The sequence below is a fragment of the Temnothorax nylanderi genome, unplaced genomic scaffold (assembly GCF_030848795.1).
Source record: "Temnothorax nylanderi isolate EJ_2023f unplaced genomic scaffold, tnyl_v1.0 TNYL_tig0067_pilon, whole genome shotgun sequence".
In the NCBI taxonomy this organism is placed as follows: Eukaryota; Metazoa; Arthropoda; class Insecta; order Hymenoptera; family Formicidae; genus Temnothorax; species Temnothorax nylanderi.
The window spans coordinates 552,258-568,942 of NW_027249129.1; the positions used below are offsets into that span (position 1 = coordinate 552,258).

Below are 16,685 nucleotides of genomic sequence, written 5' to 3' on the forward strand. Positions count from 1 at the left end.
GAATATTATTATACGGCATATATTGATAAAATGTGCTTCAATTTTTCGAATTCTAAAACTTTCTGTATCAAAATTATATTAAATCACGGAAAGATATTCTCTGCCTTATTAAATGAAATTATTATTTTTATCACTTATTTTATTTTTAAATATTAAGAGTCGAGTAGAGTTTGTAAATTAAATTAATTTAGTTTTAGTTAATTTTACGCTTAATTTAATTAAGTAATATAATAACAATATTACCATAACCGCTCTTTTGTATGGCGGGAAATATTTTCAAAAGGATCTATGTGTCAGATAATTATTCGCGCATTATCAATTTATCCGATAAATTCCCACAGCGACACAGATTGCCAAAAGGGCTTCATGTCGTAATTGATATTTGAATAATTCCCTAGCCTAACGGCAGAGTGAAGCCGAGTGAAGAGATGACGCGCGTTTTAACTGCCATAACATCGGCGACGCAGTTAATTGTTAATGGCTTTATCCATGGGACCCATGATCCACTTACCCCGTTAAAACTTGCTCTTGCACTATCGCCCTGACGAGTCCGGCCGATTACAAGCAAGTCGTTAACTGTGTGAGGCCGCGTGCGTTATCGCGTTAGCACGTGTAATCGCGAGAGTCCAGAAATTGCATCCCGCAGGTACCAACATCGCCGACGAGAGCGACGATGATTATGAGCGGAATCGAGAAAGCCGCTATATAACAATTACGCGCGAAATATTGCCGCGTCAATCATTTGTCGCTTCCACGTGGCCATTACAAGCGCCGCTCGTGTTTTCGCTCGGGGATTATGATTGATTATATGCTCGCAATTAACACAAGTTACGAAGGCGAAATGTATACCAACGCACACGCGCGTTTCGAGATTTGTGGAATCGAGTTCGTAATTCGCGCTTCTCGCTATACCTACCGATCACTCCACGTCAATTTCCAAACTTCGCGATTGTATCGAATTGAAAATATTGGCATACTACGGAAATTCATCAAGATATCAAACTTGTAAATTTGTCTTCAGCTTACTTTGTACATCGACATTACAGTTGATTCATTCTCACGCATCATGACATTATCGTAATAATATCGCGCGAAAATTACGCGATGTAATCTAGCATATATATGCAATAAGTATAATGCATTTCCTCATGTTCGTGGATTCGCTCGTTCCGCCTCTTTTAACAGAAAAATAGAAGTTATGAACGCAATGTGCACAATGTTGTGCACTGCACATTGCATAGATACCATCGGCGTTTTACTGTCGCGTTTTCTATAAAGCATAAATTATGATTTTCTTTTACGGATATTGGTAATGCAATAGTGATAAGATCTGAGGTTTATGCAATGAAAATTCGCGCATAGTTACAAACAACATAGTATTCAGGTTTTGGAATTGTTTATATACATAGACATATATTAAAATCTGCAAAACTCAATATCAAGGGATTATTTTCAAATAATAAAAATATTGAACGATAAAATAAACACTGTACTGAAAAGTACAAAGCACGATAGATTCTCATTAAAATGCAGTTTAAGTTTAAAAAAAAAATTATTATAATTACTTTAAAAAAAAATAAATCTTATTTAATTAACTACGTTGGACGGCCATTCTACATCGTTAGCTACTCGACAGTTTTTCTCTCGCTTTTATGAGGTTTTAAACTATACGGTTTAGTTGCGACGCATTTACATGACGAAGTAATGCCACCGCATAAAGTACACCCGTGCGAAAATACGGAGAAAGAACACGAGGGAGAGCTTTAAAGCTCTCTTGTTTCGCGAAAGCACTTGGTTTAAGCAGCTTACGAATGCCACGTTTTCTCTCTCTCTCTCTCTCTCTCTCTCTCTCTCTCTCTCTCTCTCTCTCTCTCTCTCTCTCTCTCTCTCTCTCTCTCTCTCGCGCTCTCTGATAACAGGATTGCAAGTTCTCCAACTTCATAATATATAGAATCTTCGGTTGCATTACCACCTTAAGGCTATATTTTTTATAAAATAAATACCATATGAATTATGATAATACTATATATAATATGCAAAATACAGAATTTCTATCATTTTAACGCAATTATTTTCTCTTTTCTCTGGTATCTAATCTTGTTTTTGCTTTGAAAAGTTCCATTCTATACACGTAAGACTCGCTTTCGAAGTTTCATGCAAACGAAACTCTATTGTAACTCACCTAACCGAGTCACTGATAATTAGTAGGCTCATTGAAATCGAGCTGGAATCGAATTTAGTGGTGGAGCAGAACAAATGGTCCAATAAGCGAACAAGAATTTCCTTAGAGCTTTGCGACAATGCGCTTTTGTCCCCCGAGAATAAATTACTTGTCGACATATTATTAATTTTGTTGTACTTTATATAAATAAAAAAAAATTAAATAGATTAATAAATAGATAAATTTAAAAAAATAGATAAATAGAAAATTAAATAAATAAATAGATAAATAAATAAATAAATAAATAATTATGGTGCCGAAGGCCATTTTCTAGGTCTGCGTTCAACAAAAAAAAATCAACAAAAAACCATATTTTACGTGACTTAAACAATAGATTTTAGTTGAACGCAGGAAGAGGCTCTTTTTCAAGGTTGCAGCCGGATATTTATTTAGTTTATAATTATGGTACCAAAGACCATTTTTTCTATGTCTGCGTTCCAAAGAAGTTTTGTATCGAAGAGTTTCTTATGCAAATGTTATAGAATCGAGCGCCGATGACAGGCTGCTATAATTTATGACCTACAATTATCACGTCCTATGAAGAGCTACGTGTCAGGACATCCGTCCCCGTAGCTGCTCAGGTGGGGAGGGGAGGGAGTAAAGATAGAAACAGTCAGACTCTTTTACGCCTGAGATTTTGAGATTGCTTCACCTGATGTGTAGATATACTATATGATTGGTGGGGGTATCTCTCAACATGATGGTGAAAATCTAGAGATGCAGTTAAACGGGGAGACATCCCTGGTCTTTTGCCCACCGGAGGTTAGTATATTCATTATTAATAGCATATATATAATTTTTTAAAAGTATATACAATTTTTTAATAATTTTTTTATTAAACTACTATATATTTCGACATAGTAGTGGAAGGTTACATCAATAAAAACTTACAATGGTTGGTACAAGAGGAGAAGCGGTGGCGACGAGAAGACGTCGACCATTTATGGTACGACACGCCGGAGGGTCGAGACATCGCGGAAATATATCATATCGAAGATGTTAGGTAGAACTTCGATATGAAATATTTCCGCGATGTCACTACCTAACACGTCTCTTCGGGCTTCAGCCCTATGAGGAGTTCTATGAGGAGCCTGAGCCCGAAGATTGGAGTTAAATATTTAATTCGTGCAAACTGTATTTTATTCTTAACATAAAAAATATGCAATATGTAATACATATAAAGTTGTTTGAAATACACATAAAATACGTAAAAAATATGAAATACACACATGTACAATATCTTTATTAATATTCTTTCCAATACTGTAATATAATACACACAATACGTTACGTTATACTACATACATTTATATGTTATACTACTACATTCATACTACATACATTCATACGTTATACTACTACTACATTATATATTACGTTACATACATATACTACTACATACGTTATACTATTATATTTTATACATACAATACATACGTTACAAAGGTATTCCATAATATCCCCACGGTAACGTATCGGTCGAATCGGGTATAATGTATCGCTTATCATCGTACGCACTCAGAGCGAAGATGAGGCCGGCCAGACTACGGCTGCTTTCACGTTGAGCCCACCCATCAGTTCGTACATTTTTTCAATTTGCTTAATATTTGATTACTGTATTTACATAATCATATTTACACAATTTTTTATATTACAGGTAATGTAGATATAGATAACGATATAAAATATACAGATGGTAAAACATTTTTTATCAAATGAAATATGAGCCTAAAAGTGCTAGATTTGATAATCCACCACTGGATCCAGAATATCCAAAAGATGAAAGTCATCAATTTTCTCCCCTTTGTATTCGATTGGAGATATCAAGGGAAAGTGATGTACCTAAGGTACAAAATAAGAAAAGATCAAATTTAAATTATAAAAGTTAATCTAGGAATTGAATTTCTTTAACTCTATTAATATGGATTTGGACCGAAATGATATTTAAGTTGTCATCTAATACGATTTTTAGGTCTATAATCGAATGGAAGTAAAAAATAGTAGAGAATAAGAGAAGTGATTTACGAATTAGCAAAATATAAAGGTGAAGAGTATAAAGTCGATGGCGCAGTGTTCTTATATCCACATGCTTTTGAATTTGAGTATAAACGAAAATTTAAAGAATATGAAAATTCAAAGATTAAATTTGACGAAATAGACGAAGATATATATCCATAGTTTTACAGAAAACAATTTGACAGATTTATAATCTCAAATGCTGATATACCCGAACCGTTTCATATTGGTTATATTAATACAATATATGCTACGACAATGAACATATCGGTGCCAAAAGGGAACATTTTTATTAAAATAAATAAAATGTACAGACTAGAAAATACTTATCGAGATTTAGCATTAATGGAGCAATCGGACAGTAATATGATTTTTTGGAGCGACAAGAGTAAGTTATAATGTTTCAAGAGATTATGAATCTTTTGTCCTTTTACATAAGGCGTTTATTCACGTTTATTTACTTCATAATTGTTATAAGTGAGAAAGAGTATGCGTGGAACAGTAGAGGTTCCGCCCCCCCCCCCTACGGAGGCTCCACATCCAAAAAACTAACCTAACCCAACCTAATTATGGTGTGGGTGGATCACACATATAATTTGATTTGAAATACATCCTTGCATAAAGATTATACGTTTTAAAGTGCGCAAATGCCCTAAGTCTTTACTTGAAATTCTCGACTAGATTTTAATTTTTCTCTTTGACATCTGTTATTTCTTCGAAGGTGAGGACGTACTTATGAGAAATTTTAGATTGAATTTTAATTTTCCGCTTTCCATCCTGTTACTTCTTTAAAAGTGTAAGGACGTATTAAAAAAAAAAAATACGTAGTTTGATGTAGGGGAGACCGGGGCAATTTTCAACTCAATTTTCAACAATTAATTAAAATTTTCAAGCAAATTCAATGGTACACATTTAAAGAGTGTTCCTTCAGGTACAAAATTGCTTAAGGAAGTTTTGCTGTACGTCACTTAGTTTTGCCCCCAGAAAAGGAAAAGTGACGCGAAGACAAATTTTCAAATTGAAAAATGCCGGGGCAAACTCGACACTTTGCCTGATCGATACAATTTGATCTGGAACTTATTTTTTATTGTCTAAAACTAAAAATACATTGTTTATCATGTATTTAGAAAGTACAAAAATTCGGAATTAAGTAAAACATTCATTGAAAATAATGAGAACAAAAATTGTTGAACTTTTAATTATTTTCATCTAAACTCATGTCTGAAAAACAATTTATGCAAGTAAATTCGTGATCGGACGTGCGCACACATTTGTCATGAGCCATATGACTGCATGACAAGCATCGTTTGTTATTGGGAGCCGATGAAACGGCGTGGTGTCGACTTTGCCCCGAACGTCGTTTTTCACTTTTGTCACTCCAAAAACATAAAAATTTTGAAAATACGCAAAAACTATTAGCGGATTCGTATAGAGCATCAAATTTCCCATCAAAATCACTTACATATAGGTTCGCAAGAATAAAACTCGATGAAAGAGTAGATATTTTTGAGAGATCAGAAAAATTACTTTTTACCATCAAAAACGCTTATGTCGCGCTAAAAATTACACCGCAACTCAGAATGTCACCAAATTCCATTGATAATACTGGCACATAAAGACGCATTTACAGCAGAAAAGGCAAGTTTCTACGATAGATTTAAATTGGCAAAAAGCCTAGTGTCAAGTTTGCCCCGGTCTCCCCTACCTTATAAGATAAAATTAAATTTTCTCGCAAGTGTTACGCTAATTATCATAAAGTATGGACTTTATATTTTTATGTGTTAAATAATTATAATACTTCCAAACTTTTAAGTGATAAATTATAAATGAAATAGAATGAATGGCGCGCGCGCGTAGCGCGCGCCCTTGTGTTGTTCTAGTATCTTTAAAAAATAATAAAAAGTTGAAAAATTTAATCAATTTCTTAAAATAATCATCAGTAATGTAACGTAAAAATGAAGAAATACAATTTTAATTCTTGGAATCCACAATCATTATGCGCGCTAACCGAAAGAAAAGAGGAGTAGGATTTTAGAACTATTACATAAAATAATCTTGAAATTTATGCAGTTAATACATAATTGATAGAATTAAACGCAAGAGAGCCTGCATTGTGTATTCTGGCTTGAATCTTAAAATGTTAAAATAAGCTTAAACATTTTTGGTTCTTATCGTAACTTGGAATTATTTATAATTTCCGAGGAATTTCCTTCGCATTCGCGTAAAGTAATCTTTTATCGCGCCTCGCGTTATACAGTTACATGTCTACCGCATGTTGTCTATGCTCGCGCCCGCTTTTTCTCGCTGTGTTTTTCTCTCGCCGCAAGAGTGTCGACAGTTATAAACTCTCCTAGCTGGAATACTCACTAGAAGAAATCTCGCGTAAGTATTCTATGATGTATCCGGGAGCTTCTTTGTAACGTGGACGTTTAGAAAGCGAACCTTCCTCGAGGATAGCCCTGGCAAGTGCCTGTGGTGAATGTGGATATTTTTTTGCAATTTTTCCACAGGAAAGACATGAAGCATCGAGGCAGAGCATGAACGATCGATCGATCGCGGTTCCGCACTATTCTCGTCCGCCGGCCGAGTACCTTTAATATAAAAGAGAGATAGTTACGTGCAACATCCGACAAAGAGAGTATCGCGTGGGGTATCCTTTGACGTTTGCATTTTTTCGCGTTTTCTTTTACGTGTATAGAATAGCGGCACGAGTTATGTTACACAAGAATTTTTAGAGAAATAGACAGCAATTCCAAATCGCACCAAATCTGTTGCATTAACATAGAAAAAATTATTTATAAATTGTGTTGAACATATATGATAGCAATAAGAAACGAAGTAAAAAATGATATTTTCTTAATTTAACTTTTTTCTAACTTGACATTGTTCGATAAAAAATATAGAGTAAGATCAATTATTTAAAAAAAGATATCTTTTTTTACTTATTAGTTCTGAGAATTACAAGATAGACGTTTTAAAATTTTTAATTGTACTAAATCTGTTAATTGTACAAAAATTATACTTTTCTCGTCTTATTTATGAAAAGTGATCTGTATACTCCCTTTCTGCGCTAATTGCAAATCGATTAATTAAAAGATTATAATTAATTCGGAATTAACCGATTTAACCGGCACTGCTCTATATTCTTTATTATAACAATCTTTAATTGCTGCATTTTGCATTAGCTATTAAGACTTTCGCGGATGTTAATCGATATCGTAAAATAAAAGTATAAGTGAAGGCATCGACCGGACGCGAGGATGGTTTTATTTCGCAAACGTGAGAGAATTTTGCAATAAGCGAAGTATATAATATGACAGAACTTAATAAGTATGCGGAGAATATATCTATCCGAGATCAAGAAGAAAAAGAAAGGGAATTCTAAATATCATGACGACGATGCAGTATAAAATATTTGAGTTCATTATGGCGAAACATCTTTTCATGTATCAGGTTAAAAATTCCATATGAAATGGAATACGAAGGATGAGATAGAGCAACGGCAATATCACAGCATGACGCAGGAAGCACCGTGCGGGCAGGTAGTTGCAACTTCCGGTGTGGATAACGCCTAACAAAAGGGAGAGCCTTCCTTTGTTAACGATACAGATACCGTTTTTTTGCGGTACACTAGAAACAATTTTTTTTTAATCACGCGAGCCTCTTCTTATCAGGTAGAATGCATTGATCTTTTCTTTATGGTTAAAAGATCATAAAATTTTAGTGTTTGAAAGTTATATAATCGAGCAAAATGAGTTAATGAAAAATCTATATTATACTTGTGCTTTCACCGAGAAAGTTTTGTTTCTACTCATTGTCAGCCATCGAGTACGTCGTATTATCAACTGCTCTCGCGTTGTCAATTGGAGTAGAAATGTGACGCCAGCGGGTATTTTTGTAGGTTTTTACCTTGCGATTTTTTTTAGCGCGGTTTTATAAATAGGACATACAAATATAGAACTTAAAAGGCGTGCGCGGCAAGGTTAATTTAACCCAATTAAATCCATTTAACTAGTCGCGAAGTTTCAACGTATTAAACGTATCACACTTTACATATCACATTTTATTACTACTATGTATATTGGAATTAATCATTCCAGTAATCAAAATTATATAGAGGAAACGAATGGAATATATGGTTTTCTATTATACTTCTATTATACGTGATAATATTAAATTGTACAACAGAGGAAACGAATGGAACATGTAGTTTTTCTATTATACTTTTATCATACATGATAATATTAAATTAAGGAGAAAAATATTATTGATTATATATATATAGCATAGAGAAAGAAAAATAATTTAGTTTTGTGTTCTTATCTACGGTGGCTTAGATGCTTGCACCATTTATGTCCGTAGAATCTGATATCGCTTCCATTTTAGCATATAGCGACATTTTTTTCGTTCATATCCATTGTTCAGTCGTTACAATTTTCAGAGTCGATCCTCCTTTTATCTTCGTGAACTTTTCACGTGAAAATCCCTTACCCGGTAGAGATGACCCATTTCGATCAACTCTAGGTAATTCGCCATTGTTCCCCGATTTTCCACTCCTCTCACTCGTTGGCGAATAATGCCGATATGGAAATGAATGGAAATAAATGCGAAAAAAGGATTAGAGGAAGGGAAAGAGCACGACTTCACGTAGACGCGGGGGTGCAGTAGTTGCATCGAAGTTCTCGGGCGAGTTTCAAGTTCTTTGGGCGTTACAGCTATAAGTCTTTCTCCATCCCGTAATACCTGCCACTGTCTTTTTGCATTCGATGACGTAAAAGCATCGCCGCCACCGTAGAAACTTGGTGGCTCACTATTTTTCTTCCGGTTCTGCGAAGCGCGCATATAGCACATATCTACCATATATGTCGCGGTACAGATCGTGGAAACAGGTCAACTTAACGGATTCGTCGAATTTGTCGCGTGTCGCTGTAGTTTTTGCGTTGAACCTTCTGAGAAGGATTGAATCCCACCATATCGTTTCGATCTCGAATTATCTCGTAAAAGTAGAAGCGCGAAATGTAGTATCGGCATGCAAGCCACGCATCTATCTTATTGCGAATTAAAACGATAGTTAATTAAAAACGTGCTGCGATGCGAATCGCCGCGAAGTAAATGAAATTATATCAAGGTCGAAAGAAAGCCTTCTTTTTATAGATCTGTATCTGGATCTATATCAGTATTTCTTGTCTTAATCGTAGAAGATTAAATAATTTCTATTAAATAGCTTATAATTACAAGCGGAAAGATTAATAAGCGAAAAAAGCAAGTAATTACGTGTAATTTTAAAAAATAAGTGCAGCAATTTAACCTTACACAGCTATGACAGCTAGACAAAGTAGCGAATGACGTCAACACCGCTTTAAATTGCTCTAACGTGATGAGATAATTAGAAGATTAGATTACTCATTCGCGTTTACATTCATGAATTTTCATGAGATTTCCTTGGCCTGCGCTTTAATATAATAAACCTTGTTCGGCAACCATAACTGATTCGACCTACATTCGATAGCATCTCCGATTTTCGCACATTTTCAAGATTACTTATCAGGTCTTTGACTTAGGCATGTGAAGTCATCGAAACATCATTATATATTTGCTAAAACGCTTTGAAAGACGATAAACGTTATTACTTTTTTAGTCGCATATAATCAATATAATTTTGAAAGAAATGTTTATAAATATTTGCTATTAAGTGCAAGTTTGTTCGATCAACTTCTTAAACAATAAAAAGTATTAAAGAGAAAATAAGCCATGAATAAAAAACATATTATTATTACCGTCTCTACTTATAGCAAATAATATTATAGTCAAAACGTATTTAAGACATAATGTATCCCTTTTTCAATTATGGAAATATTTTTGAAATTGCTTTCGATTGCTCCGATGCGAGCAATCGGAAGTCTACGAAAGTTTGATTATGTAACTATTGGTTGTAATGTATAAAATACGCTAAGTACTGAAAGTTAATTTCGTTCTGCGCGTGTGAATCTATTGAGAACTCATGAAGTGTGTCACATGATAAATGGTTCTGGATGTTCAACAAAGTTTGCGGTAAATGATGCAGAGAGTCGTCTCCAAACAGGAGATCAGCAAATACGGTATGGGAAAGGCGGTGTAAGTTTGTTACGAACTTACTTACAGACGTACAACGTTGTTTATCATCTACTGCGACGGGGGATTAACTTCCGCAATAACAACGAGAAGTTTTCAGAAAGTTTGAGTGTTTAATCCCGGGACACAGACGTCTACATGGACGCTCTTTCGCGTTTAATCGCGAACTATAAACGCACATTCCGCAAAGTGTGTAAAAACGATTATTATTTGCAACGAAACGGTCGTTTTTAAAAATATAGAATTCGTTATTAAAATCACATTATTATTAACTAATTACCTAATCTTAAATATTAGTTTTGATAAAATGAATTAATGAATCCTTCTTCTTTTAAGAAGCTAATACAATCTGTTTGTTAATACATTTTCATTTTAAGATAAGAAACAAGACTCGTTTCCATTAATAAAATCCGTTTAATAGCAGACATTTTATGATGTGAAATATCTGAATCGCTTCCTGCATCCTTCTTTTGTTCGACCACTATGTGATATGCTGCGTGCTACGTGATTGAGTCCGCACGACCGAGATTTTATATATGACAATGAGCTGGGCTAGGTCGTTGAACCTTTGCTGCTATACTATCTTTTCGATTCACGACCTCTGTAATCCTTAAAACATCGAGACGTGTCTTGTATGATGAGTGAGAGATTTCAAGAGAGGTCATTATAATAGAATATTGTATAAGAAGATATTACAAATTGCTTTACTTAATAAACATTCAGATTACATAGACGAGAACAAGATTTGAAAAAGATTGATTTAGGAGAACATATATTGTAGAAATTATTATATAAATTATCTTTGACATAACATCTAAAGATTCCCTTGAAAAATATTGTGAGTAGTAATTTTCTGGCACTTTCAAATAAATTACGAAATCCTGTGAGATTCAATTTAATTTTGTGTCTATTAGAAGGAAATGCTTTTTAGTTTAATACAGGAAGGGCGAACGTGTACGATAAATCTAATTTTGCGAATGTAAAAGGCAACGCGCAAGCGGTTCATTAACCAAATACAGCGGACGGCTTACGCGAGCAAAAACATTTTCCGATGCCATCGAACTTTATTACACGTATCTCTTAATTGCGATGCGAGTATACGATTTCGTCGACACTTCATTTTCCTCCAATTGTGTCGGCTGGCGTTTCTCTTATTACGAAACTGTGGCGTACAAATCTTATGCAACGCTTACTGCTGATATCTATAATAAAAAGAAAGATATTTTTCTTCCGCACACACACAATAGTATTTTAATTAATAGAAAATGGTATTAGTTTTTCACGAATATAAGATAACAGTTCCTTAGTAAAAAAGCATGGACGATATTAATTGGACAAATAGCAAAATTTCTTTCAAAGATGCTCGTATGTGTATTTATAGCTTTAAAAAATCTGTTAACCCATTATTACATGAAATATTGAAAGTTGCTTTTAGAAAATTAGATCAGAAGGTCAAAGGCGAAACCGCGGAGTACTGCAATACGAGCACTTTTACGTGGCCATGTAATTTAAAAATGGTATTTTACCACATCTTTTTAGTCAATAAAAATACTTTCCTTCTCCATCAAACTCCGTGAGTGGAAATGAAATTTCTGGGAATAGTTTCTCACAACTTCTCATGCAAGAATTTACGGTAGCAACTTCTCCTTCTGCTGCGGAAAATATTTCTGAATCCTGTGTTGTTCGTTTCGCGCGTCGCCGCTCGTAAATCCACCGAACGGCGCCCGTGGAGGATATAAATCGCGATCGTAATTTTCGAAAGGCAGGAAAAAGCTCTCGGCCCTTACTCGGTCAACGATAAGTTCGGGCGCAGACTGCGATAAATCACGCTCACGCGGCCGAGTTTTCCCTAGAAGTGTGCTGTGTGTCGGAGCATTCGGAGCGAGATTATGTAAAAGAATTCGTTTCGCGGCGCGCTATGTCAGGATGATCTAGCCGACGTTTGGATACATCACGGCGAGAAGGAATGTATCGGAGAAACGTTCCTTTCGCGCGCACGTGCGAGAACGGAAACGAGACCGAGCGCGAATCAATTTCTTCAAGATTCAGCGAGCAGTCGCGCGGCGCGTGTTTCTTTATCATTGTTTTCAGATTCCTCAGAAACGCAGTTATCAACTTTGGACTTCCGTAATTTTCTATTCGCCTTTTTTCTTCAAATATGACGTTGTTGGCTTTGATGGCAATATACTTTTTGGAATTGCGTTGCGCAAATGCGAATTAACTCGTGAAATTGGAAAGAATTGTTTGTATAATCAAAATTCGGAATGTATAATTTAATTGAATCTTGATGGATTAATGTGTTCGACCATAAGAAATTAATTAACACATTCACCGCCAAGACGGTTGCGCCTTTCCGTTTACGCCTTGTCAATCATCGGGCAACAGTCAAATAAATATACGTAGTCATTATATTTTCGTGCAAAAAATTCAGTAGGTACTACAAATTTACTACTATAAGTTAAGGCTCCTGGGTACTCGTCGCGGCCATGTTGGATGTGCCGTCAGAAGCGAGAAATGACACGTTGAAAATTCTTGCGTAGTATTTCCAAATAAAAAGATATTTGCTTAAAATAACACTACAGATTACTTAAGCATACTTCGAAAATACTCCGAGTTGAGGTTAAGTCTACCCCTTTCCCTTGACAGTTAATAAACAGCCGTAAAACGAATGTGATACGATGCAGGCTTGTGTGCAGGCGCATGACTAGATTTCGTATTACATTCATTTTACGGCTGTTTATTAACTGTCAAGGGAAAGGGGTAGACTTAACTTCAACTCGGAGTATTTTCGAAGTGTGTTGAAGTGATCTGTAGTGTTACTTTAAGCAAATATCTATTTATTTGGAAATACTACGCAAGAATTCTCAACGTGTCAATTCTCAACATTTCTCGCTTCTGACGTCACATCTCATGAGATGTCGGGAAAGAGCCCATCAGGAGCCTTAAATTCATTGTTCTTTTTAGTATAAAATAATTTAATTGGCGTGTACGAAAAGTCACGTAAAATACGTTTGGCGATGAATGTGTTAATTATGCGTTACCTATAATATATTGCTACATTATTTGATAATAATTTTTATTCTAAAATAGAAAGTCTTGGACTATACATATTATACATATATAGGTATGCATAGTAGTGATATATCTAGATTCTAGACGAAATATCCAGAGTATAAAAGGTTATTATGGCATTGATCACCACGAATACGACTGATGGTTCGAGTTTTATTGCTTTGTCTGCGGCAGTCTGTGACAATTCCCACATGTCATAGTTTCGCAGACGTGATCGTGCGAGTTGAATCCACGCGGGCGCCGTACAATAGCGGAGTGCATTTCGAGAAATTGTTCCGGTCATAAACGTTATTGCTTTGGAGAATGGAGTTTCCTATGACACGACCGTTTTCGGAAGAGCACCAGGAAAATTGTTCAAATTCGTTCCTTATTTTCGCGTTCGTACGATTGAAGAGAAACGTTTCGATAATACGTTACTGAGAAATTTTTCTTTAGTTTCGTATCCTTGTGCGAGCAACTAATCTTTCTAACAATTTGCATTCGCAAGTTGTTGACTCGCGTGGCTTCCTCGGTGAATTCAGCCATTTATGACGGCGAATTTAATTGACTGAATTCATCGCAGTTTCAATTTAGGCAGACTAACAACGCCGAAAGTTTCTCAAGCATCCGCTTCAACGCAGTCACTCTTGAATGGCCGCTACGTATAATTCTCGTTTACTTTGAGTAAACATTTCTGTCATAATATTTTTCTTCTCAGCTATTGCGAATTGAAGATCCATTTTGTAAAAAGTTAAAAATATATCGTCATGCAGCAAAAAAAAAACGCTTTTTACCGGTGCGGCTTAACCAGAATTTTCCACACTATTTTTCAATTATTAACACTCGAGTACTTAATTTGTTTCAAAAGTATTCTAAAGAGCATCGTTCTTTGTCGTTTATTATTTAAAATTAAAGTTATATAAAAATCGTAAGTATAGGTACATAAAATCTACCGACATAAAATCAATTTATTATGCGACTGTAAATGATACCCTAAATATATTTTAATTGTGGATTCTATGGTAATTCCATTTTTTTGTTCATTTATGTGAAAAAGTTTTGGTATACATTTAGTATAAAAATAAAACATTTTATAGCATATACAAACTATATAAAAAGATAAGATTAGATAACAATGTCGAAGTCATGTTATCCGAAAATATGTAGGAAAATATGAAAAGTATTATATATTTTGTTATCAATTTTGATTTTAAAAGATCATGAGAATTAGAAATACAAAATTGGCATCTGTGAATGTGGATAATCAGAGTATCAGATATTCTTTGTTTTCCAAGATCGGTATATTGGAAGATGATTCCACGCGTATAAACGTTTATCGGATATACATATTTGGAAGTCACAAAGCGTACGACTTGTGCACAATTACATCGCGACCATCAGTCTAGCATTTTGCTCTGGAGCTTGCCAAGAAACTCTTGAAATATTCCAACCAGACTTTGATCAACGAAGACGGGACGAGAGGAAGCGAGCGGTGAAAAATTTAACTCTTCGTAAAATTTTACACGCGCAAAGTTTTTACGCTTATACGTGTATCATCCTTATACGTTACAGCTTTCACGAATCGTTATCCGTGAATTTACGGATGTAAAAAAGCGTTATCGCATTTTTTCGTCGGTCGTTCTATCCGCCGTTTTATTATCGAAACTTTATAGCTGTTTGTTAGACAGTTTTTTTTCCTTTTTGCAACTTGTCCAATAAGTAGGAAAGAAAGGGTTCCTAGAAAGTCGATCAATGAGATCGACATTCATAATCCGATTAAACAAGCTTGGATACGATAAAGTGCTATGAACTTCACGCTGATGTAAGACCGGATTCGAGATTGCTTAGAGGATTCTTAAAGGCTGCCATGCGGCGGCAGAGCACTCGCGTCGCCGTTTCGTTAGAGATATAGAGGCTTAAAATAGAGGAGATCCGAGACGTGCTGACCAACACGAGGGGCTTTTGACGGGCAACCAAAGAGACGAAACCGAAAGGATATCGCGAACGTTCACCCTTCAAACGAAGCGCGAAGAAATCACATTCGCGATGTTGCATTGACTTTCACATTATTCTGTCGTTACATTTATATTAGAATATTTTTTCAGTTTTATTTTTTTGTAAAGACTGAAAAAAGGTATTTATGTTTACATGTGTAAAGTTTAGAAGTATTCCTTATAATCCGTGTATCTAATATATTTTCAGAAATTTAAAAAGTGACAATTTAATATCACAAATAGATATTCTTATTTTATAATACATATTCATTAAATATGTATATAACAATTCCAGTGGATATTTTAGTGAAGTATAAATATTTTAGCAGTTATAATCACCAATATTGACAAGCTGAATATGAATACAGCATTTAATTGTGACCTAATAGATACCGTTACGTAAAAAATTGAGATGGTCATTATCGCATCTTATGTTTTTGCTCATTAACACGATATTACATTGTTACGTTTGAACATAAAATCGCGGAATGGCGCTACCTTGTTTACGATATTGCAGCGACTTTACGATGATTCGCTACTACCAAAAAGGCAAACGAGAGATACCTAGGGTGAAATGTGAGGGTTCCGTTGCGATAAAACTGTCGATTACCGTAGGACGGATAATAAAATCGTGGCTCATATCGGGTACCATCATTCACGATCGTTCCGCGAGAGAAATATTCGTTTCCCGCGCGAGATCGTAAAATATAATGATCTCGGCCAAGCGATCCTTGACAATTTATGTACTGACGTAGATACGTATCGCTCTCGTCACTTTTGTCATATCTCTTCTAAAATGCAATTCGAGAACCTGTTTCGATCTATTATTCGTTCGATGCACCGTAATTTATCCGTAAATATGGCTAAATATAGAGAAAAATGATCTAATTGTTTTGTTCGCAACGTGAGCAATGATTAAGACAAAAGCTTATATTAGATAACGTGATGATATATCGGAGTTTTATCTACAGTTAGAATAATACATATCTATAGTGGTAGATCATTTAATTAGAAGATCAAACATGATCTACAAACACACTTGATAAAAATAAAGTACGTTTGTAGAGCATATTTTTCTTCTAATTAATTCGTCAAAGTATTTTTAGTCAGTGTGTGCGAGTCTATCAGAACTTCAACGATGCCGCACCTCTCGTAAACAATAGCTGTAATTAGCTCGTTATGTTCCCCGTAATTAAATTCAATTTCCGGGAGCATATGGCGCAATTCGAAAATAAAGTCGTTTATTTTCGTAACGATCACGAACTCCGATAATTTGCCTAACATTTCTTAAT

At 35.0% G+C, this 16,685-nt stretch overlaps 1 protein-coding gene across 6 annotated transcripts in view; it reads left to right on the forward strand.

Moving 5' to 3' along the window:
* Positions 1–16,685, forward strand: part of Raskol (Ras GTPase-activating protein raskol) — a 219,324-nt gene that overhangs the window by 101,623 nt on the left and 101,016 nt on the right. The window lies entirely within an intron of this gene.